We start from the raw sequence: 22,613 nt of genomic DNA, 5'->3' as shown, positions 1-22,613 counted from the left end.
TAGAAACTGGACAATGAACGGATGTCCATCAATTGGAGAATGGTTGGGTAAATTGTGGTATAAGAATGTTATGCAATATTCTTGTTCTGTAAGAAATGACCAACAGGAGGAAAACAGAGAGGCTTGGAGAGACTTACATCAACTGATGCTGAGTCAAACGAGCAGAACTAGGAGATCATTATACACTTCAACAATGATACTGTATGAGGTTGTGTTCGAATGGAAGTGGATATCTTCAACATAGACAATAGCTAATACAAGTCCACTTGATCAATGATGGAGAGAATCAGCTACACCCAGAACCTGAACACTGGGATATGTAAAGTGAGAGCATTTTGTTTGTTTGCTTTTTATTTTTCTTCACAGATTATTTTTACCTTCCGAATACAATTCTTCCTTTGCAATAACAACAACAATAAAATTTGGTTCTGCACATATATATTGTACCAAGAATATACTATAAGATATTTAAATATGTATGGCAATGCCTGCCGTCTATGGGAGGGCCTAGTGGGGAAGTACGGGAATAATTCAGAACAGAAAGGAGTACAAGGGATAATGTTGTAAAGAAAAATATGCCAGTGTACTGTCAAAAAAAAATGTGCTATAATCAAAAATCAATAAAAAATAATGATAACTTGCTGGCATTTGTACTATTTTATAATTATAATCTCATTTGACTCTCACAACAACTTAGGCAATAGAGATTATTGTAAACAACGTTTCACTATTGAGCAAACTGAGAGCAGATGTAAAATGACTTGTTTAAGGTCAAAATATATAGTAAGTTTTGGAAGAAAAATTGGAACTCTAAGTCTTCCTGCCTTGAAGCCCCTGCCCTCTATCAGCTGTACAATCTCACTTTCACCCTTTCTGGTGTTGTAATAGTTAAGTTGTCGGCTCCCTTCTAGGAGAAGAAATTGGTCATGGCACTAGAAAAATTTAACAGTACTCACAGTAGGAGTAATAATAGTAATAGAAGTAAGAGTAGCAATAGTAGTAGTAGTAGTAGTAGTAGTAGTAGTAGTAGTAGTAGTAGTAGTAGTAGTAGTAGTGGTAGTAGTAGTACTAGTGGTAGTGCTAGTAGTAATTATAGTAATAGTAGGGACCAAGGAGTAGTTTTAGTAGTAGGAGGTGGAGGAGTAGAAGAAGTAGGAGTAGTATGAGTAGTAACAGGAATAGGAGTAGGAATAATAGTAGTAGAAGTAGTAGTAATAGCAACAGTAATGATGATAGGAATAGGAGTTACACTATAGTAGGAGTAGGAGTAGGAGTAGGAGGAGTAGTAGTAGTAGTAATAGTAATAATAAAAGTGGTAGTAGAAATAATAGTAGTAGTGGTAGTAAAAGGAGTATGAATAGGAATAGGAGCAATGATAGTACTAGTAGCAGGAGGAAGAGATCTACAAGGAATAATAACAGTAATAAGAGTGGCAGTAATTGTAGTAGTTGGTGGAAGAGTAATAGTAGTAATCATAGGAGTAATACTAATAGGAGTAGGAAGAGGAGTAATAGTAGAAATAGTAGTAATAATAATAGGGGTAAGAGTACAAGTAATAATAGTAGTAGTAAGAGAATTATCTGACCTTTACACAGTGCTTCACCATCTCCCGAATTCTATAGATCATCTCCTCAAATGCTACCCCTAAGGCTCAGACCAAGTCTTGTGGGAACAGCCAGACTCTCCCATCCTTGGGCCAGGGAGATGCATGTCCTGTTATTTCGGGTTCGATACCTGTGTTCAGGGCTTCAGGGAAGAAATGAGATCTTTCAACATTTTGGCTTCTGATATCGTCACCCCACCAACCACAAAGAGGATCTGGAGTGGATGGTCACCGGGATGAGGGCGGTCCACCTCTAACAGTCACCACAACAAGGATGGGGTCAGCCCTCAGAAGGGAATGCCAGGTTAATGTTGCTACAAATGAACTATATAAAATCCAAGAGAAAATGTATGACTCATTAATGATATAGTACAGATCTTACATTAGGACACAATGTTGCTAGAATTTCAGCTGTGGAATCACAATTTTACAACTGGAAATGGAGTTTCCTAGTGGTCATGGAGCTCAACTCTCTCATTTAACATGTGAGGAAAAGGAGGCTCAGGGAGTTTAAAGTGATAATATAAAGTCATGAAAGTAAGAAATAAACAGCAGAGCAAAATACCACTTGTTTAATGTTACTTTATTACAGTGTCTTTCCCCTACCCCATCCCACCACTTTTTTTTTTTAAGAGTTAATATGTTTAGTTATAGGTTAGAAGATTGGAGTATGGAAATACACACAAACATATATGCACACCCATACACCCATATATAATGAACACTTAGAGGTAACACGATAGTATTAACAGGATCTGTTTGAATCTTGTCTCTGCCATTTAAAACTTGTATGTGCTTGAACAATATATTAACTATACTAAACCTCCTTGAGTCTCAGTGCCTTTCTCTGTAAAATATGGAAGTAGAAACCCTGAAATATTCCTCATGGCTCAAAATCCACGATGTTGTGACTCTACTTGAAAACAAATAGTTCTCAGAGGCTTATCCTCTGTGGAGCAAACATGATTGTATCATTCCCATTTTAAAGAGGAGGAAATTGAGGCAAACACAGATTAAGTGACTTGCCCAGAGTCCTACAGCTGGTGTTTGAAATCAGTTGCTGATTCAAGGGAGGTCCAACAGTGTTATCCACTGAACCAGCCAGCTGCCTATAATTTTAGAAAAAGTCTTCATCTATATGTAATTGAATTTAACAAGCATTTATGAAACCTCTAATATGAGCAAGTCATCTTTTTTCTGGGAACCAGCCATAGGATTAGGAAAAAGAAAATAGTTTCCGAACTAAAAGAATTTGCTTTTGTTTGTTTGTTTGCTTTCAAGTGTAGGCTCTCTATTTCCCAGATTATTTGTACTTCTAGTATATATATAGGGCTAGTCAGAAACCAGGCCCTACCTTGATCTCCTATTAACACTGACTGCAGGAGGGAAGCTGCAGGTACATTATCTCTATGTAGATGCTTTACCTTCATGAACAGGTTAAATCCCGTTTTAAGTCGATCCCGAGGCTTAAGATGCGTTCAATATCGCCAGCATCTGGTCACAACTGGTTCAGTATCTCCTCTGCTTCAGCAGTGGCTTATAGGATGCCTGAAAAGGTAAAATGTTACAGCATAAGTGAAAGATATGTGTCCAATTGATCTACTAGAATAACCATCCACAAAATGCAATTTTTGGGGGGCGTGGGGGAAGAGGGGAAGAAAGAGAAGTCAACAATTTCCCAAGCCAGATAGAAAGCAACCATTTTAGCTTCTATAATATTGAAGAATAAAATACTGACGTGAAGGCAGTCTCAATCTATGACAGCAGCCCTTGGTATCATGCTGATGAGGGCCCAAATGGATCTCTCTCTCCAGTAATTTATTTACTGATTTACCTAACCCTCCATTGACTCCTTCATTATCTATGTATAATTTAAGGCAGCTATTCATTCTCTTCTGCCTATAAATCTCTTTTCTACCTATAAATCTCGTTTCTTCTTCTAAATCACTTTTTTAGCTATATATCTCTTTTCTACCTATGTATCGCTTTTTTCATATAAATCTCTTTTCTAACTATAAATCACTTTTTTTTCCTATAAATATCTTTTCTATCTATAAACTTTTCTACTATAAATCTATCTTTTCACTTATCTACCCATCATTATCTATTTAACTATGCATCGAGTGTATCTATTGGATCTATTTGTTTACCCTATCTATCCCATCTATCTATCAGCACTTATCTATGTATCTAGTCTATTAGTCTATTTGTCCACTCATCCATTCTTCTATTCACATACTACTCCCTTGGCTGTCAGGATCCAACTGGGTTGTTGGGGAGAGAACCTCACCTTTAAGTCAGAAAACCTTGGGTGTTCTCAGGCGTGTCACAATGGGCATGACACAATGAGGTCTCCATGGAGAAGGTAAGCAAAGCAAATGCTTATCAGATGAGGATAGTGCTCACCTGGTATTGTTAGGATTACTAGGTGAGAACTCACGTTGTCTGGACAGTGACAAGGTGAGAATTCAGGTTGTCTGGACAATTACAACGTGAGAACTCAGGTTTACTTTATAGAAGGAGCAAGCTCATTGGATGAAGTGGTTCTTCCCAGAAGCCCTTGCATTATCCCACGCCCATTCTCTGGGAGGATAAAGGAGGCAACAGTGGGCCTGGAAAGTCAGTCTGCCTGGAGAAGGATAAGAGCTGCAGGAGATTCAGAGCCAGGATTCAAGGAGAAGACTCTGTACTACATCTGGCTTGATGCAGCTCTCTGCAGGAAGGGAAGTCACTTCTCTGGAGAAGAGTTAACAGCAACTCCCTGGAGACAACAGTTCACTACAGGAAGAAGAATCTGTCTGAGAGATTTGAGTAGACACAGCAGATCTCTTCCTAGAGAGCGATCCAGCAGCTTCTGGAGACGACAGCACGCTACATTTGGCGTCCACACGTGGGGCAAGGACTTTTGCTTATCCTGGCAAGAGGAGCTAGACCAGACCTTCTCAATTTGGCGCCCGAACAGGGACAGACACGGTCCTGATTCCAGTGGAAAAGCCTCCCATCCAGATCTCAGTCTCTCTGACCCAGAACTGTGAGTAACGAGGAAACTTTACTAAAGATTAAGTGAGCGTGCTAATAGATAAATAAGGAACTTAACTTGTTAAGGGCTAAACCAGGAATCTCTTATAGCTGAAATGGGGCAGATGTTAGCTATATTCAATCCCTGGACCTCAGCCGACTCATCCCCAGCCCCAGAAGCAACCTCAGCTCCACCCCCATTCAGGAGTGGTACTATAGAGAGTATAATCAAGATAATTGAGGAGCAGAGTTTACTTGTAACATGGGTACAGATTGCTAAACTCTTGGCTGCATTAAGACGCACATCCCCTTGGTTCTTAGAGGAAGAAAAGATAGATGTAGATAAATGGAAGCTAGTGGGATTTGAAATGAAAGAATTTTATGCAAAAAAATGGGCCTCGTTCAATTTCTGCAGAAGTATTTTATATCTAAAACATAGTTCAATTAACCTTAAACTATCAAGCAAGTTGTTGGAGAAGGAAAAGTTTTAAAAAGGAACAGAGGAGGAAGTGTGAGGAAAAAAGGAAAGATCAAGATCTTGCCTTAGAGCAAGAGGATTTAAATGAGGAATTATGGTATGATTCTCTTGAAGAAGCTTCAACCCTGCCTAGAGAACAGATTATTGGCAGGCCCACATCCACCCCACCTTCAGAGGTGGAGGAAGAAGGAGGGGAAGAGGCAGAAACACAAACAGAATTGCCTGTGAAGCAGCCTAAGCCTATGACAAGATTAGAAAAAGCATTGGTTAAAGCTAAGAGAGAAGGACAGGATATAAGTGATTTTATACATGCATATCCTGTGATTGAAAATATTGACTCTGTAGGTCAAAAAAGGAGAAGATATGCACCTTTAGATTTGAATAAAATTAAAGATTTGAAAAAAGGTTGTACCCTTTATGGGGCTACATCAGCTTATGTTAAAATGTTACTAGATGGTTTGTCTTATGAAGTCCTAACCCCAAATGATTGGAAATCCATAGCAAGGACATGCCTGGAACCTGGAGAAAATTTATTATGGCTTGTGGAATTTCATGAATTATGTAAAATTCAAGACAGATGCAATTTGGAAATAGGAGTTAACACACAATTCACTTTTGAGCACTTGGCTGGTGAAGGTTGGTATGGAGAGAATTCAGAACAGATTAATTATACCATGATAATATATGAGCAAATTGCTAAGGCTGCAATAAAAGCTTGGGGTGTCCTTCCTGGACAGAAAGATCGTGGAGAGGCTTTCACTAAAATACAGCAAGGTCCCAATGAACCTTTTGCAGATTTTGTGGGACGTTTGCAAACTGCTGTCAAAAGAACTATTGGAGAAAATTCAGCTACAGAAATAATGACCAGACATCTGGCTAAGGAAAATGCCAATGAGATTTGCAAAAGAATTATATGGGGATTAGACAAAGATGCTCCTTTAGAGGAGATCATAAGACGCTGTGCTACAGTGGGAACAAATGCTTTTTACACCCGGACAATGATGAACGTGGAAAGACAGGGTCCCTCCTGGCAAGGGCCTTCTAGAGAAACTCGGCGATGTTTTCAATGTGGAAAAATTGGGCATCTAAGAGCTCAGTGTAGATATGGAGATACAGTGAGAAGACAGGGTGAGAGAAGACCTAAAACTCCATGTCCAAAATGTCACAAGGGCCTCCACTGGGCCTCCGAATGTAGATTGACACAGGGAAATGACAGGTGGGGCCCAGCTTCAGCCCCCGAAGTGGGGCATGATGGCAGCCGAGGTTACATCCAGAGAATTTTAAGACATGATCAATCAGCCAAGAGGCAATCAGATGGAAGAAAGGGATTGAAATAAGGAAAAATAGACTTGTGTGCAGTAGAGACTACCGAGATACTCCCTGGAGAAGTGAAATCTGTTCCTGTTGAGCCTATGGATCCTTTGCCTCCAGGCACAGTAGGCTTGACCATTTCACCTTCTGAGAGTGCCTACAAAACAGTGTCCATCCATACACTGATGTGGGAAACTGGAGAACGTGTATCTAATATCCCAGTCACTAACACAGGCAGACAACGTGTGATTTATCAACCAGGAGAAGTAGTAGCATCAGGCATATTGTTACGTACCCCTAATAAGCAACCTCGTGATAGTCGCCTAGATTTTGACTCCAATGAACAAAATCCAGGAATATATTGGACAGCAGCTGTGACAGCTGACCGACCTATGCTTACTATTTATATAAACGGAATACCATTTGAAGGATCGGTAGACACGGGTGCAGATCGTACAGTTATTAGAGGTGCCAATTGGCCCGGTCACTGGCCAAAGATTAAAGCAGACATGTCTGCTATATGTCTGGGGTGGGAGGATCAATAGCCCCAGAAGTTAGTGCTAGGCCTTTGAGATAGGTATTTGAAGGAGAAACAGGAGCTTTTACTCCTTTTGTGGTTGAAAAAATCCCCATCAATCTGTGGGGAAGAGACATTTTACAGCAGATAGGATTACAAATAAGCACTTCAGCTTTTTAGGCAGGGCTGCTGTTGAAGGCCTACCTGCACTTTCACCAGTTCCTATTCAGTGGAAGACTGATTCAACAGTGTGGGTAGAACAGTGGCCCTTAAGAAGTGATAAAATTCAGGCCTTATTAGACATAGTGCAAGAACAACTTGACCAAGGACACTTGCGGCCTTCTCTAAGTCCTTGGAATTCCCCAGTATTTGTGGTGAAAAAGAAATCTGGAAAATGGAGGATGATAACTGATCTAAGAAGAGTAAATGAACAGATGGAAACTATGGGAACTCTTCAGCCTGGACTTCCATCTCCTACTCAGTTGCCAAGAGAATGGCCTCTATGGGTTATAGACATTAAGGATTGTTTCTATTCTATCCCTCTAGATAAGGAGGGTATGAAAAGATGTGCTTTTTCAGTGCCTAGTGTTAATTTGGCCGAGCCTTATAAAAGATATGAATGGACAGTTTTGCCACAGGGAATGAAAAACAGCCCTACTATGTGCCAAATGTATGTTGCTGCTGCTCTTGCTCCAGTAAGAAAAGCCTTTCCAAAAGTAATATTGTTACATTATATGGATGATATTTTGGGATGTGCACCTGAGGAACAAATGTTAGAAGCATGTCTACAAAGGACCATGGAAACATTAAAGTACTACAAACTGCATATAGCTACAGAAAAAATTCAAAGACAGGCTCCTTTTCAATATTTAGGATATCAAGTATATCCTAAGACACTCACAGTACAAAAGCTTTCTTTAAGAACAGAGAAGTTGAACACCTTAAATGACTTTCAAAAATCAATAGGAGATATCCAATGGATGCGTCCAGTGTTAGGCTTAACTACCAATCAACTACAACCTCTATATGACATTTTAAGGGGAGACAGTGCTTTAAATTCACCATGCCAGCTTACAAAAGAAGCACAAAATGTGGTTGAAAGAGTCACTCAAAAACCCTTGGAAATATCAGTTTTTGCTACAAAAGAGGCACCCACAGCAGTCCTTCATCAAGGAGACAGAGTGATTGAGTGGATGAACCTCCCAGCACAACCAGAACAAAGCCTTACACCTTACCCAGTGCTTGTGGCTAGGATTTTATTAAAGGCTATTAAGAGAGTAACACAATTATCTGGAATAAGTCCTGAAAAAATATACACATTCTATACTAACGCACAAATTAATGTATGCTGTGAGACCATCCCAGAATGGCAAATTTTATTGGCCACCGCTCCAAATTTTGCACATGGATCTCCATTAAAGATTACCCGGCTACTACATAATTGGCGATGGATCTTTGAAGAAAAGGTTTCCAAGGTTCCTCTTAAAGGACCAACAATCTTTACAGACGCCTCCAAAGAAAATATTTGTGCTGTATACTCTCATGATTTAACCATAAAGAGAGTAATCAGGACTCCTTTTCAATCCACTCAACAGAATGAATTATTTGCTATCATGCTAGCTCTTACTTATTACCCAGGAGACGTAAATATAATTACTGATTCAACTTATTCTGTAGGTGTAGTACAAAGAATTGCCACAGCCCAAATAAAATTTGCAGCCTCTAATATTTATCAGCTTATTAAGGAACTTCAAGAGCAAGTGAGAAAACATCCAGGCAAGATTTATATCTTGCATGTCCACTCACATAGTGGACTTCCAGGTCCCATTTTTGTTGGAAATTCAAAGGCAGATAGCCTTCTAACGATGTTAGCCAGTAGTCCTTTATTTCAGGAAGCACAAGAATCTCATTCTAAATATCATCAGGCTGCTCGAGCTTTACGTTTACAATTTGGAATCACAAGAGAGGAAGCTAGGAGCATAGTAAAAAGCTGTACAGCTTGTCTTCCTTGCCATGCTCCTACACTCCCTCCAGTGAAGAATCCTCGTGGTTTGAGACCCAATGAAATCTGGCAAATGGATGTGACCCATTATAAATCTTTTGGTCGTCTATCTTTTATCCATGTCGTGGTAGACACCTTTTCAGGATTCACATTTGCAGTGCCAGCAGCAAAAGAGACAGCCCGAGTGGTCACTGAATTCCTTATACAAGCATTTGCAATTATGGGTATGCCACAAGCAATAAAAACAGACAATGGACCTGCATATACGTCCAAACATTTTACACACTTTTGTGCACAGTATAAGATTTTACATACCACGGGCATACCCTTTAATCCTCAAGGGCAGGCAAGAGTAGAGAGAAGAAACAGAGATATTAAGACACTCCTCCAAAAACAAAAGAAAGGGGGAGCCACAGGTAACCCTAGAGAACTTCTAAATTTAGTTCTCTATACCATTAATTTTCTAATTTTTGACAAAGATGCACTGGCTCCGGCAGACAGGTTTTATAACCCACCAGAAGGGCAGTGTCCAGTGCGAGCAGCTCCACTGTCCTTAGATAATCGCCAGGTGATGTGGAGAGATCCAGAAAGTGGTGAATGGAAGGGACCAGATAGGTTAACTGCCTGGGGGAGAGGGTTTGCTTGTATTTCTTCAGCAGGAGAAGGAATCAGATGGGTGCCAACGAGTCATATTCGCCTTGTCCATCAGAGAGAGACAGAAAAAGAGAAAGACCTCAAAATAAAGGAGAAGATCTAAGAAACATCTTACACCGAAAGAGCATGGCTAATAAAAAGACTGTTAAAGAAGTTTAAAACCAGCAGGAATCATTGGACTTCCTCACACAAGATGAGACTAATGGACAATGGATTTATGGACATTTATAAATTTTCAATTTATGATTATTTGATTATGTTATATACTTCTAGCATGTGTTATGTTACAATGTTACTATGTGCTTATGTAATTTATGTAATTATCTGTAATACTTCCCATATTGATGGCTTTAGGTTTCAAGGTCATGACTGTCCTATGTTCTAAATCAAAAGAAAGGGGGAGATGTTAGGATTACTAGGTGAGAACTCACGTTGTCTGGACAGTGACAAGGTGAGAATTCAGGTTGTCTAGACAATTACAAGGTGAGAACTCAGGATGCCTTGATAGAAGGAGCAAGCTCATTGGCTAAAGTGGTTCTTCCCAGAAGCCCTTGCATTATGCCACGCCCTTTCTCTGGGAGGATAAAAGAGGCAACAGTGGGCCTGGAAAGTCAGTCTGCCTGGAGAAGGATGAGAGCTGGAAGAGATTCAGAGCCAGGATTCAAGGAGAAGACTCTGCACTAAGTCTGGCTTGATGCAGCTCTCTGCAGGAAGGGGAGTCACTTCTCTGGACAAGAGTTAACAGCAACTACCTGGAGACAACAGTTCACTACAGGAAGAAGAATCTGTCTGAGAGATGTGAGTAGACACAGCAGATCTCTTCCCAGAGAGTGATCCAGCAGCTTCTGGAGACGACAACACGCTACATGGTATTATGGAGTTTTTTCTTTTAAAAAATTATTTGAGGAAAGCTTTTTATTTACAAAACATATGAAGGGGTAAGTTTTTAACACTGACCCTTGCAAAACCTTCTCTTCCAACTTTTCCCCTCTTTCCTTCCACCTCTTCCCCTAGATGACAGGTAATTACATGTTAAATTACATGTTAAATATGTGAAAATATATGCTTAATCCAATGTATGTAAAAATATTTATACAATTATCTTGCTTATGCATAGATTTTCTTCCTAGTTCTTTTTGTTGACATCATTTTCCCCAATAGAATATAAACTTTGCGGGCAAGACCATTTTGTTTTTACCTTTATGTCTCCAGGGTCTAGTGAAATATATGACCCCTAGTAAGTATGTAATGTATGTTTGCTCCTTGTTTAATTGTGCTTTGCTGATTGAGTAGTCTAAGGAAGATGGATGAGGTGGGCTACCAGATGAATGATATGGTCACAAAGGACACAGGGACCAGAAACTGGGGACATGAGTAGAAGCACCAGCGGGAAAGGGAGCCAAGCCCACATATTGCTCTTGGGATGGAGCCTAGGGTTTGGCTGCAAAGCAGAAGGAGCTAGGGCCACGGTTAAGACCCCAGACCGCTTCATCCGGTACCTTTCATCATGTAGAATTTGGAAAACACCCCATTGAACGCTGCAGATCTAGAATCCCCTTGTTAATTAGGCCAGGGTTGTCTGTACAAGACAAGATCTGTTTCAATCTCGCCTCTATTTTGCTGACCTGTTGCCTCAGTTAGCACCTCTCTCCCAGTGATGTTAAGGAGAGAATATGTGTAAAGTGCTTAGCACAGTGCTTAGTACAAAGGAGTTTAATAAATGCTTGTTTCCTTAATAAATATTGGTAAATCGGAAGTGATTCGAAGTGGAAAAATGGCAGAGCTACCAAGGAAAAACTCCAACAGTTCTTGCCCTCAAGAAGGTGGTTTTCTGTAGATGAGACCCTCCAAGCCCAAGCCCAGAAGTGGAAAGCCCAAGATGGAGGATGAGAAGGTGCTGTCAGAGAGCAATCCAGACCTCCTCCTCTTCCACCCCCTGGGAGGATTCCCAAGGCCAAGCTAAGGACTAGCTCTGGAAGCCGGCTTGACTGGCTTGTCCAGGGTCTTCTGGGGCCCTTCAGCCAATTAAGGCTGCATCCTGCTTGGGAGTTAGTTTGGTTTCATTTTCTTGCCAGAGCCTGTACATCAATTCCCAAGAGGTATTGTTCCAGCTTTATCAATCAGTGCAAACATCTTTTGTGGCTAACCTGACGTTTGCCACTATCTATGGAATCAAATCAGACGGGGTTTTCCCATCTCCAATCTTGCCGTCTCCAGAGCACCCATTTGCTTTTCTAGCACTCTTACTATCCCCCTTCTTCATCCAGGGGATTTAGGTTCCCAGCTTCTGAAGAAAGGTTAGATTTTCAGAAACAGAAGTTTGACATTTCAGTCATATAGATTATAATGAGCACAAGTCAGGCAGAAGAAACTTCAAAGGGGGAATGGGGGGCTCTAGCACAAGCCTGTGGGGACACCAATTATTTTCTGGCTCAGCCTTCCCCTAGAGCTGAGGGGAAGCACCTGGATGCAAATCTCTAAGCCAGTCCCTTGTCATTCTGAATTGCCCTTCTGGTGGAGAATGGCTGCTCTGCTCCTCCAGGAAGATCCAAAAGACTTCAGCAGGGCCAGTTCCGACCTTCTCTGGAACTTCTCTGGCTAGAACACAACAGCCCTGCTGCTTGTTAACCCCCACTACCTCTTTGCTCCCAGATTTTCAGACGGTCCCCAGCCTCTGATGGCAAAGGGCCTGCTTACAGTTTTTTCACAATCTCAAAGAAGAACAAATCTGCCTCCCTCTCTTATTCCCAAACCCAGATAGGATAGCCAGCTATACCCATCAGCAGTATGGGCTAGCTGCAAATAAGGGAAAAATGTTGTTTACCCAATAAGTTTGCCAACAAGTATTTCTTTAGGATTAACCAGCTGGCAAATATAATCATCAGATAGTAAAGAAGAAACTGTGAAATATCACTCACTAATCATGTGGGAGCTGAAAGAATGACAACTTGAAACTTTTGGAAACAGAAAAAAAACGTTTTTTATTTTTAAAAACACATCAAACTCAGAAACATCATCTCTCCCCTTCCCCCCACCAGTACAATAAACTCCAAAGTATAGATATCAAAACTCCCCAACAATCAAACTCAGAAACATCCTCTCTCCCCTTCCCCCCACCAGTGCAATAAACTCCAAAGTATAGATCAAAACTCCCCAACAACAATCTAAATCCCGTTTCAAGTAGATTTCCAAAGACATGTTTTCAATATCGCCAGAATCTGGTCACTCTGGCTTCAGTATCTCCTTTGCTTCAGTACTGGCTTATAGGTTGCCTGAAAAGATAAAATGTTAAAGCATAAGTGAAAGATATGTGTCCATTTGATATACTGGAAAAACCATCCACGAACTGCAATATTTTGGGTGGGGGTTGTATGTATATTTTAATCCAGCTATTCATTCTCTTCTGCCTATAAATCTCTTTTCTACTTCTAAATCCCTTTTTTTAATCTAAAAATCTCTTTTCTACCTATAAATGGCTTTTCTTCCTATAGAGCTGTTTGCTACTTATAAATCACTTTTCTTCCTATAAATCACTTTTCTACCTATAAACTTTTCTACTATAAATCTATCTTTTCACTTATCTATCCATCATTATCTTTTTAACTATGCATTAAGTGTATCTATTCAATCTATTTGTTTATCTTCTCTATCCCATTCATCCATCACCAGGAATCTATGTATCTAGTCTATCAGTCTATTAGTCCACTCATGCATTCTTCTATTCACATACTACTCCCTTTTCCTGTCAGGATCCAACTGGGTTGTTGGGAAGAGAACATCACCTTTAAGTCAGAAAACTTTGGGTGTTCTCCGGCATGTCACAATGAGCATCACACAATGAGGTCTCCATGGCCAAGGTAAGCAAGTCAACTGCTCATCTGATGAGGATTGTGCTCAGGCTTTATGCGCAAGTCTTCTTTTAACAATATTTTTTAGGAAACCTCTTTATTTAGAAAACATATGGACTTCCGGACAAAGGAGTAGTGGCAGTAGTAGGAGGTGGAGGCGTAGAAGAAGTAGGAGTAGTATGAGTAGTAACAGTAATAGGAAGAGGAATAAAAGTAGTGATAGAAGTAGTAAAAAGAGTAGTAATGATAAAAGTAATAGTAATGGTAGTAGTACTAATAATAATAGGAGTAGGAATAATAGTAGTAGAAGAAGTAGTAATAGCAACAGTAATAATGATAGGAATAGGAGTGACACTAGTAGGAGTAGGAGTAGCAGTAGCAGTAGGAGTAATAGTAATAGTAAAAGTGGTAGTAGAAATAATAGTAGTAGTGGTAGTAAAAGGAGTATTAATAGGAATAGGAGCAATGATAGTACTAGTAGCAGGAGGAAGAGATCTAGAAGGAATAATAACAATAATAAGAGTGGCAGTAATTGTAGTAGTTGGTGGAAGAGTAATAGTAGTAATCGTAGGAGTAATACTAATAGGAGTAGGAAGAGGAGTAATAGTAGAAATAGTAGTAAGAATAATAGGCGTAAGAGTACAAGTAATAATAGTAGTAGTAAGAGAATTATCTGACCTTTACACAGTGCTTCACCATCTCCCGAATTCTATAGATCATCTCCTCAAATGCTACCCCTAAGGCTCAGACCAAGTCTTGTGGGAACAGCCAGACTCTCCCATCCTTGGGCCAGGGAGATGCATGTCCTGTTATTTCGGGTTCGGTACCTGTGTTCCAGGCTTCAGGGAAGAAACGAGATCTTTCAACATTTTGGCTTCTGATATTGTCACCCCACCAACCACAAAGAGGATCTGGAGTGGATGGTCACCGGGATGAGGGCGGCTCACCTCTAACAGTCACCACAACAAGGATGGGGTCAGCCCTCAGAAAAGAATGCCAGGTTAATGTTGCTACAAATGAACTATATAAAATCCAAGAGAAAATATATGACTCATTAATGATCAAATACAGATCTTACATTAGGACACAATGTTGCTAGATTTTCACTGTGGAATCACAATTTTAGAACTGGAAATGTAGTTTCCTAGTGGTCATGGAGCTCAACTATCTCATTTAACATGTGAGGAAACTGAGGCTCAGGGAGTTTAAAGTGATAATATAAAGTCATGAAAGTAAGAAATAAACAGCAGAGCAAAATACCACTTGTTTAATGTTACTTTATTACAGTGTCTTTCCCCTACCCCATCCCACCACTTTTTTTTTTTTAAGAGTAAATATGTTTAGTTATAGGTTAGAAGATTGGATTATGGAAATATACACACACATATATGGACACCCATACACCCATATATAATGAACACTTAGAGGTAACACGATAGTATTAACAGGATCTGTTTGAATCTTGTCTCTGCCACTTACAACTTGTATGCGCTTGAACAATATATTAACTATACTAAACCTCCTTGTGTCTCAGTGACTTTCTTTGTAAAATATGGAAGTAGAAACCCTGAAATATTGCTGCCAGCTCAAAATCCACGATGCTGTGACTCTACTTGAAAACAAATACTTCTCAGAGGCTTATCCTCTGTGGAGCAAACATGATTGTATCATTCCCAATTTACAGAGGAGGAAATTGAGGCAAACACAGATTAAGTGACTTGCCCAGAGTCCTACAGCTGGTGTTTGAAATCAGTTGCTGATTCAAGGGAGGTCCAACAGTGTTATCCACTGAACCAGCCAGCTGCCTATAATTTTAGAAAAAGTCTTCATCTATATGTAATTGAATTTAACAAGCATTTATGAAACCTCTAATATGAGCAAGTCATCTTTTTTCTGGGAACCAGCCATAGGATGAGGAAAAAGAAAAGAGTTTCCGAACTAAAAGAATTTGCTTTTGTTTGTTTGTTTGCTTTTAAGTGTAGGCTCTCTATTTCCCAGATTATTTGTACTTCTAGTATATATATAGGGCTAGTCAGCAACCAGGCCCTACCTTGATCTCCTATTAACACTGACTGCAGGAGGGAAGCTGCAGGTACATTATCTCTATGTAGATGCTTTACCTTCATGAACAGGTTAAATCCCGTTTTAAGTCGATCCCGAGGCTTAAGATGCGTTCAATATCGCCAGCATCTGGTCACAACTGGTTCAGTATCTCCTCTCCTTCAGCAGTGGCTTATAGGATGCCTGAAAAGGTAAAATGTTACAGCATAAGTGAAAGATATGTGTCCAATTGATCTACTAGAATAACCATCCACAAAATGCAATTTTGGGGGGGCGTGGGGGAAGAGGGGAAGAAAGAGAAGTCAACAATTTCCCAAGCCAGATAGAAAGCAACCATTTTAGCTTCTATAATATTGAAGAATAAAATATAATAGTTTAATACTGACGTGAAGGCAGTCTCAATCTATGACAGCAGCCCTTGGTATCATGCTGATGAGGGCCCAAATGGATCTCTCTCTCCAGTAATTTATTTACTGATTTACCTAACCCTCCATTGACTCCTTCATTATCTATGTATAATTTAAGGCAGCTATTCATTCTCTTCTGCCTATAAATCTCTTTTCTACCTATAAATCTCGTTTCTTCTCCTAAATCACTTTTTTAACTATATATATCTCTTTTCTACCTATGTATCGCTTTTTTCATATAAATCTCTTTTCTAACTATAAATCACTTTTTTTTTCCTATAAATATCTTTTCTACCTATAAACTTTTCTACTATAAATCTATCTTTTCACTTATCTACCGATCATTATCTATTTAACTATGCATCAAGTGTATCTATTGAATCTATTTGTTTACCCTATCTATCCCATCTATCTATCAGCACTTATCTATGTATCTAGTCTATTAGTCTATTTGTCCACTCATCTATTCTTCTATTCACATACTACTCCCTTGGCTGTCAGGATCCAACTGGGTTGTTGGGGAGAGAACATCCCCTTTAAGTCAGAAAACCTTGGGTGTTCTCAGGCGTGTCACAATGGGCATGACACAATGAGGTCTCCATGGAGAAGGTAAGCAAAGCAAATGCTCATCAGATGAGGGTAGTGCTCACCTGGTATGTGGGTTTTTTTTCTTTTTAAAAATTGTTTGAGGAAAGCTTTTTATTTACAAAACATATGAAGGGGTAAGTTTTTAACACTGACCCTTGCAAAACCTTCTCTTCCAACTTTTCCCCTCCTTCCTTCCACCTCTTCCCCTAGATGACAGGGAAGATGACAGGGGATTCACATGTTAAATATATGAAAATATATGCTTAATCCAATGTATGTAAAAATATTTATACAATTATCTTGCTTATGCATAGATTGTCTTCCTAGTTCTTTTTGTTGACATCATTTTCCCCAATAGAATATAAACTTTGCGGGCAAGACCATTTTGTTTTTACCTTTATGTCTCCAGGGTCTAGTGAAATATACGACCCCTAGTAAGTATGTAATATATGTTTGCTCCTTGTTTAATTGAGCTTTGCTGATTGAGTAGTCTAAGGAAGATGGATGAGGTGGGCTACCAGATGAATGATATGGTCACAAAGGACACAGGGACCAGAAACTGGGGACATGAGTAGAAGCACCAGCGGGAAAGGGAGCCAAGCCCACATATTGCTCTTGGGATGGAGCCTAGGGTTTGGCTGCAAAGCAGAAGGAGCTAGGGCCACGGTTAAGACCCCAGACCGCTTCATCCGGTACCTTTCATCATGTAGAATTTGGAAAACACCCCATTGAACGCTGCAGATCTAGAATCCCCTTGTTAATTAGGCCAGGGTTGTCTGTACAAGACAAGATCTGTTTCAATCTCGCCTCTATTTTGCTGACCTGTTGCCTCAGTTTCTTTAACTGAGAGAGTGGATATTAGCACCTACCTCCCAGTGATGTTCAGGAGAGAATATGTGTAAAGTGCTTAGCACAGTGCTTGGTACATAGGAGTTTAATAAATGCTTGTTTCCTTAATAAATATTGGTAAATCGGAAGTGATTCGAAGTGGAAAAATGGCAGAGCTACCAAGGAAAAACTCCAACAGTTCTTGCCCTCAAGAAGGTGGTTTTCTGTAGATGAGACCCTCCAAGCCCAAGCCCAGAAGTGGAAAGCCCAAGATGGAGGATGAGAAGGTGCTGTCAGAGAGCAATCCAGACCTCCTCCTCTTCCACCCCCTGGGAGGATTCCCAAGGCCAAGCTAAGGACTAGCTCTGGAAGCCGGCTTGACTGGCTTGTCCAGGGTCTTCTGGGGCCCTTCAGCCAATTAAGGCTGCATCCTGCTTGGGAGTTAGTTTGGTTTCATTTTCTTGCCAGAGCCTGTACATCAATTCCCAAGAGGTATTGTTCCAGCTTTATCAATCAGTGCAAACATCTTTTGTGGCTAACCTGACCTTTGCCACTATCTATGGAATCAAATCAGACGGGGTTTTCCCATCTCCAATCTTGCCGTCTCCAGAGCACCCATTTGCTTTTCTAGCACTCTTACTATCCCCCTTCTTCATCCAGGGGATTTAGGTTCCCAGCTTCTGAAGAAAGGTTAGATTTTCAGAAACAGAAGTTTGACATTTCAGTCATATAGATTATAATGAGCACAAGTCAGGCAGAAGAAACTTCAAAGGGGGAATGGGGGGCTCTAGCACAAGCCTGTGGGGACACCAATTATTTTCTGGCTCAGCCTTCCCCTAGAGCTGAGGGGAAGCACCTGGATGCAAATCTCTAAGCCAGTCCCTTGTCATTCTGAATTGCCCTTCTGGTGGAGAATGGCTGCTCTGCTCCTCCAGGAAGATCCAAAAGACTTCAGCAGGGCCAATTCCGAGCTTCTCTGGAACTTCTCTGGCTAGAACACAACAGCCCTGCTGCTTGTTAACCCCCACTACCTCTTTGCTCCAAGATTTTCAGACGGTCCCCAGCCTCTGATGGCAAAGGGCCTGCTTACAGTTTTTTCACAATCTCAAAGAAGAACAAATCTGCCTCCCTCTCTTATTCCCAAACCCAGATAGGATAGCCAGCTTTACCCATCAGCAGTATGGGCTAGCTGCAAATAAGGGGAAAATGTTGTTTACCCAATAAGTTTGCCAACAAGTATTTCTTTAGGATTAACCAGCTGGCAAATATAATCATCAGGTAGTAAAGAAGAAACTGGGAAATATCACTAATCATGTGGGAGCTGAAAGAATGACAACTTGAAACTTTTGGAAACAGAAAAAAAACATTTTTTATTTTTAAAAACACATCAAACTCAGAAACATCATCTCTCCCCTTCCCCCCACCAGTACAATAAACTCCAAAGTATAGATATCAAAACTCCCCAACAATCAAACTCAGAAACATCCTCTCTCCCCTTCCCCCCACCAGTGCAATAAACAACAAAGTATAGATCAAAACTCCCCAACAACAATCTAAATCCCGTTTCAAGTAGATTTCCAAAGACATGTTTTCAATATCGCCAGAATCTGGTCACTCTGGCTTCAGTATCTCCTTTGCTTCAGTACTGTCTTATAGGTTGCCTGAAAAGATAAAATGTTAAAGCATAAGTGAAAGATATGTGTCCATTTGATATACTGGAAAAACCATCCACAAACTGCAATATTTTGGGTGGGGGTTGTATGTATATTTTAATCCAGCTATTCATTCTCTTCTGCCTATAAATCTCTTTTCTACTTCTAAATCCCTTTTTTTAATCTAAAAATCTCTTTTCTACCTATAAATGGCTTTTCTTCCTATAGAGCTGTTTGCTACCTATAAATCACTTTTCTTCCTATAAATCACTTTTCTACCTATAAACTTTTCTACTATAAATCTATCTTTTCACTTATCTATCCATCATTATCTTTTTAACTATGCATTAAGTGTATCTATTCAATCTATTTGTTTATCTTCTCTATCCCATTCATCCATCACCAGGAATCTATGTATCTAGTCTATCAGTCTATTAGTCCACTCATGCATTCTTCTATTCACATACTACTCCCTTTTCCTGTCAGGATCCAACTGGGTTGTTGGGAAGAGAACATCACCTTGAAGTCAGAAAACTTTGGGTGTTCTCCGGCATGTCACAATGAGCATCACACAATGAGGTCTCCATGGCCAAGGTAAGCAAGTCAACTGCTCATCTGATGAGGATTGTGCTCAGGCTTTATGCGCAAGTCTTCTTTTAACAATATTTTTTAGGAAACCTCTTTATTTAGAAAACATATGGACTTCCGGACAAAGGAGTAGTGGCAGTAGTAGGAGGTGGAGGCGTAGAAGAAGTAGGAGTAGTATGAGTAGTAACAGTAATAGGAAGAGGAATAAAAGTAGTGATAGAAGTAGTAAAAAGAGTAGTAATGATAAAAGTAATAGTAATGGTAGTAGTACTAATAATAATAGGAGTAGGAATAATAGTAGTAGAAGAAGTAGTAATAGCAACAGTAATAATGATAGGAATAGGAGTGACACTAGTAGGAGTAGGAGTAGCAGTAGCAGTAGGAGTAATAGTAATAGTAAAAGTGGTAGTAGAAATAATAGTAGTAGTGGTAGTAAAAGGAGTATTAATAGGAATAGGAGCAATGATAGTACTAGTAGCAGGAGGAAGAGATCTAGAAGGAATAATAACAATAATAAGAGTGGCAGTAATTGTAGTAGTTGGTGGAAGAGTAATAGTAGTAATCGTAGGAGTAATACTAATAGGAGTAGGAAGAGGAGTAATAGTAGAAATAGTAGTAATAATAATAGGGGTAAGAGTACAAGTAATAATAGTAGTAGTAAGAGAATTATCTGACCTTTACACAGTGCTTCACCATCTCCCGAATTCTATAGATCATCTCCTCAAATGCTACCCCTAAGGCTCAGACCAAGTCTTGTGGGAACAGCCAGACTCTCCCATCCTTGGGCCAGGGAGATGCATGTCCTGTTATTTCGGGTTCGGTACCTGTGTTCCAGGCTTCAGGGAAGAAACGAGATCTTTCAACATTTTGGCTTCTGATATTGTCACCCCACCAACCACAAAGAGGATCTGGAGTGGATGGTCACCGGGATGAGGGCGGCCCACCTCTAACAGTCACCACAACAAGGATGGGGTCAGCCCTCAGAAGGGAATGCCAGGTTAATGTTGCTACAAATGAACTATATAAAATCCAAGAGAAAATATATGACTCATTAATGATCAAATACAGATCTTACATTAGGACACAATGTTGCTAGATTTTCACTGTGGAATCACAATTTTAGAACTGGAAATGTAGTTTCCTAGTGGTCATGGAGCTCAACTATCTCATTTAACATGTGAGGAAACTGAGGCTCAGGGAGTTTAAAGTGATAATATAATGTCATGAAAGTAAGAAATAAACAGCAGAGCAAAATACCACTTGTTTAATGTTACTTTATTACAGTGTCTTTCCCCTACCCCATCCCACCACTTTTTTTTTTTTAAGAGTAAATATGTTTAGTTATAGGTTAGAAGATTGGAGTATGGAAATATACACACACATATATGGACACCCATACACCCATATATAATGAACACTTAGAGGTAACACGATAGTATTAACAGGATCTGTTTGAATCTTGTCTCTGCCACTTACAACTTGTATGCGCTTGAACAATATATTAACTATACTAAACCTCCTTGTGTCTCAGTGACTTTCTTTGTAAAATATGGAAGTAGAAACCCTGAAATATTGCTGCCAGCTCAAAATCCACGATGCTGTGACTCTACTTGAAAACAAATAGTTCTCAGAGCCTTATCCTCTGTGGAGCAAACATGATTGTATCATTCCCAATTTACAGAGGAGGAAATTGAGGCAAACACAGATTAAGTGACTTGCCCAGAGTCCTACAGCTGGTGTTTGAAATCAGTTGCTGATTCAAGGGAGGTCCAACAGTGTTATCCACTGAACCAGCCAGCTGCCTATAATTTTAGAAAAAGTCTTCATCTATATGTAATTGAATTTAACAAGCATTTATGAAACCTCTAATATGAGCAAGTCATCTTTTTTCTGGGAACCAGCCATAGGATGAGGAAAAAGAAAATAGTTTCCGAACTAAAAGAATTTGCTTTTGTTTGTTTGTTTGCTTTTAAGTGTAGGCTCTCTATTTCCCAGATTATTTGTACTTCTAGTTTATATATAGGGCTAGTCAGCAACCAGGCCCAACCTTGATCTCCTATTAACACTGACTGCAGGAGGGAAGCTGCAGGTACATTATCTCTATGTAGATGCTTTACCTTCATGAACAGGTTAAATCCCGTTTTAAGTCGATCCCGAGGCTTAAGATGCGTTCAATATCGCCAGCATCTGGTCACAACTGGTTCAGTATCTCCTCTGCTTCAGCAGTGGCTTATAGGATGCCTGAAAAGGTAAAATGTTACAGCATAAGTGAAAGATATGTGTCCAATTGATCTACTAGAATAACCATCCACAAAATGCAATTTTTTGGGGGCGTGGGGGAAGAGGGGAAGAAAGAGAAGTCAACAATTTCCCAAGCCAGATAGAAAGCAACCATTTTAGCTTCTATAATATTGAAGAATAAAATACTGACGTGAAGGCAGTCTCAATCTATGACAGCAGCCCTTGGTATCATGCTGATGAGGGCCCAAATGGATCTCTCTCTCCAGTAATTTATTTACTGATTTACCTAACCCTCCATTGACTCCTTCATTATCTATGTATAATTTAAGGCAGCTATTCATTCTCTTCTGCCTATAAATCTCTTTTCTACCTATAAATCTCGTTTCTTCTTCTAAATCACTTTTTTAGCTATATATCTCTTTTCTACCTATGTATCGCTTTTTTCATATAAATCTCTTTTCTAACTATAAATCATTTTTTTTCCTATAAATATCTTTTCTACCTATAAACTTTTCTACTATAAATCTATCTTTTCACTTATCTACCCATCATTATCTATTTAACTATGCATCGAGTGTATCTATTGGATCTATTTGTTTACCCTATCTATCCCATCTATCTATCAGCACTTATCTATGTATCTAGTCTATTAGTCTATTTGTCCACTCATCTATTCTTCTATTCACATACTACTCCCTTGGCTGTCAGGATCCAACTGGGTTGTTGGGGAGAGAACCTCACCTTTAAGTCAGAAAACCTTGGGTGTTCTCAGGCGTGTCACAATGGCCATGACACAATGAGGTCTCCATGGAGAAGG

At 39.7% G+C, this 22,613-nt stretch overlaps 1 long non-coding RNA gene across 3 annotated transcripts; it reads left to right on the top strand.

Moving 5' to 3' along the window:
• The first annotated feature begins 13,417 nt into the window (after positions 1–13,417).
• Positions 13,418–20,809, top strand: LOC141546680 (uncharacterized). 3 transcript variants are annotated; one of them, XR_012483389.1, is made up of 3 exons: positions 13,418–13,440; positions 19,454–19,561; positions 20,241–20,809. It is a non-coding gene; the product is annotated as an uncharacterized LOC141546680 (long non-coding RNA). The 3 variants fall into 3 exon arrangements; XR_012483387.1 differs by lacking the exon at positions 13,418–13,440 and adding an exon at positions 16,476–16,508 and having other exon boundaries at positions 20,268–20,809; XR_012483388.1 differs by lacking the exon at positions 13,418–13,440 and adding an exon at positions 16,483–16,508.
• The last annotated feature ends 1,804 nt before the right edge of the window (positions 20,810–22,613 follow it).

Source organism: Sminthopsis crassicaudata, chromosome 6 (genome assembly GCF_048593235.1).
Source record: "Sminthopsis crassicaudata isolate SCR6 chromosome 6, ASM4859323v1, whole genome shotgun sequence".
Lineage (NCBI taxonomy): Eukaryota > Metazoa > Chordata > Mammalia > Dasyuromorphia > Dasyuridae > Sminthopsis > Sminthopsis crassicaudata.
Note: the sequence above shows the minus strand (reverse complement) of the source record. Positions and strands in the feature narration are given on the sequence as shown.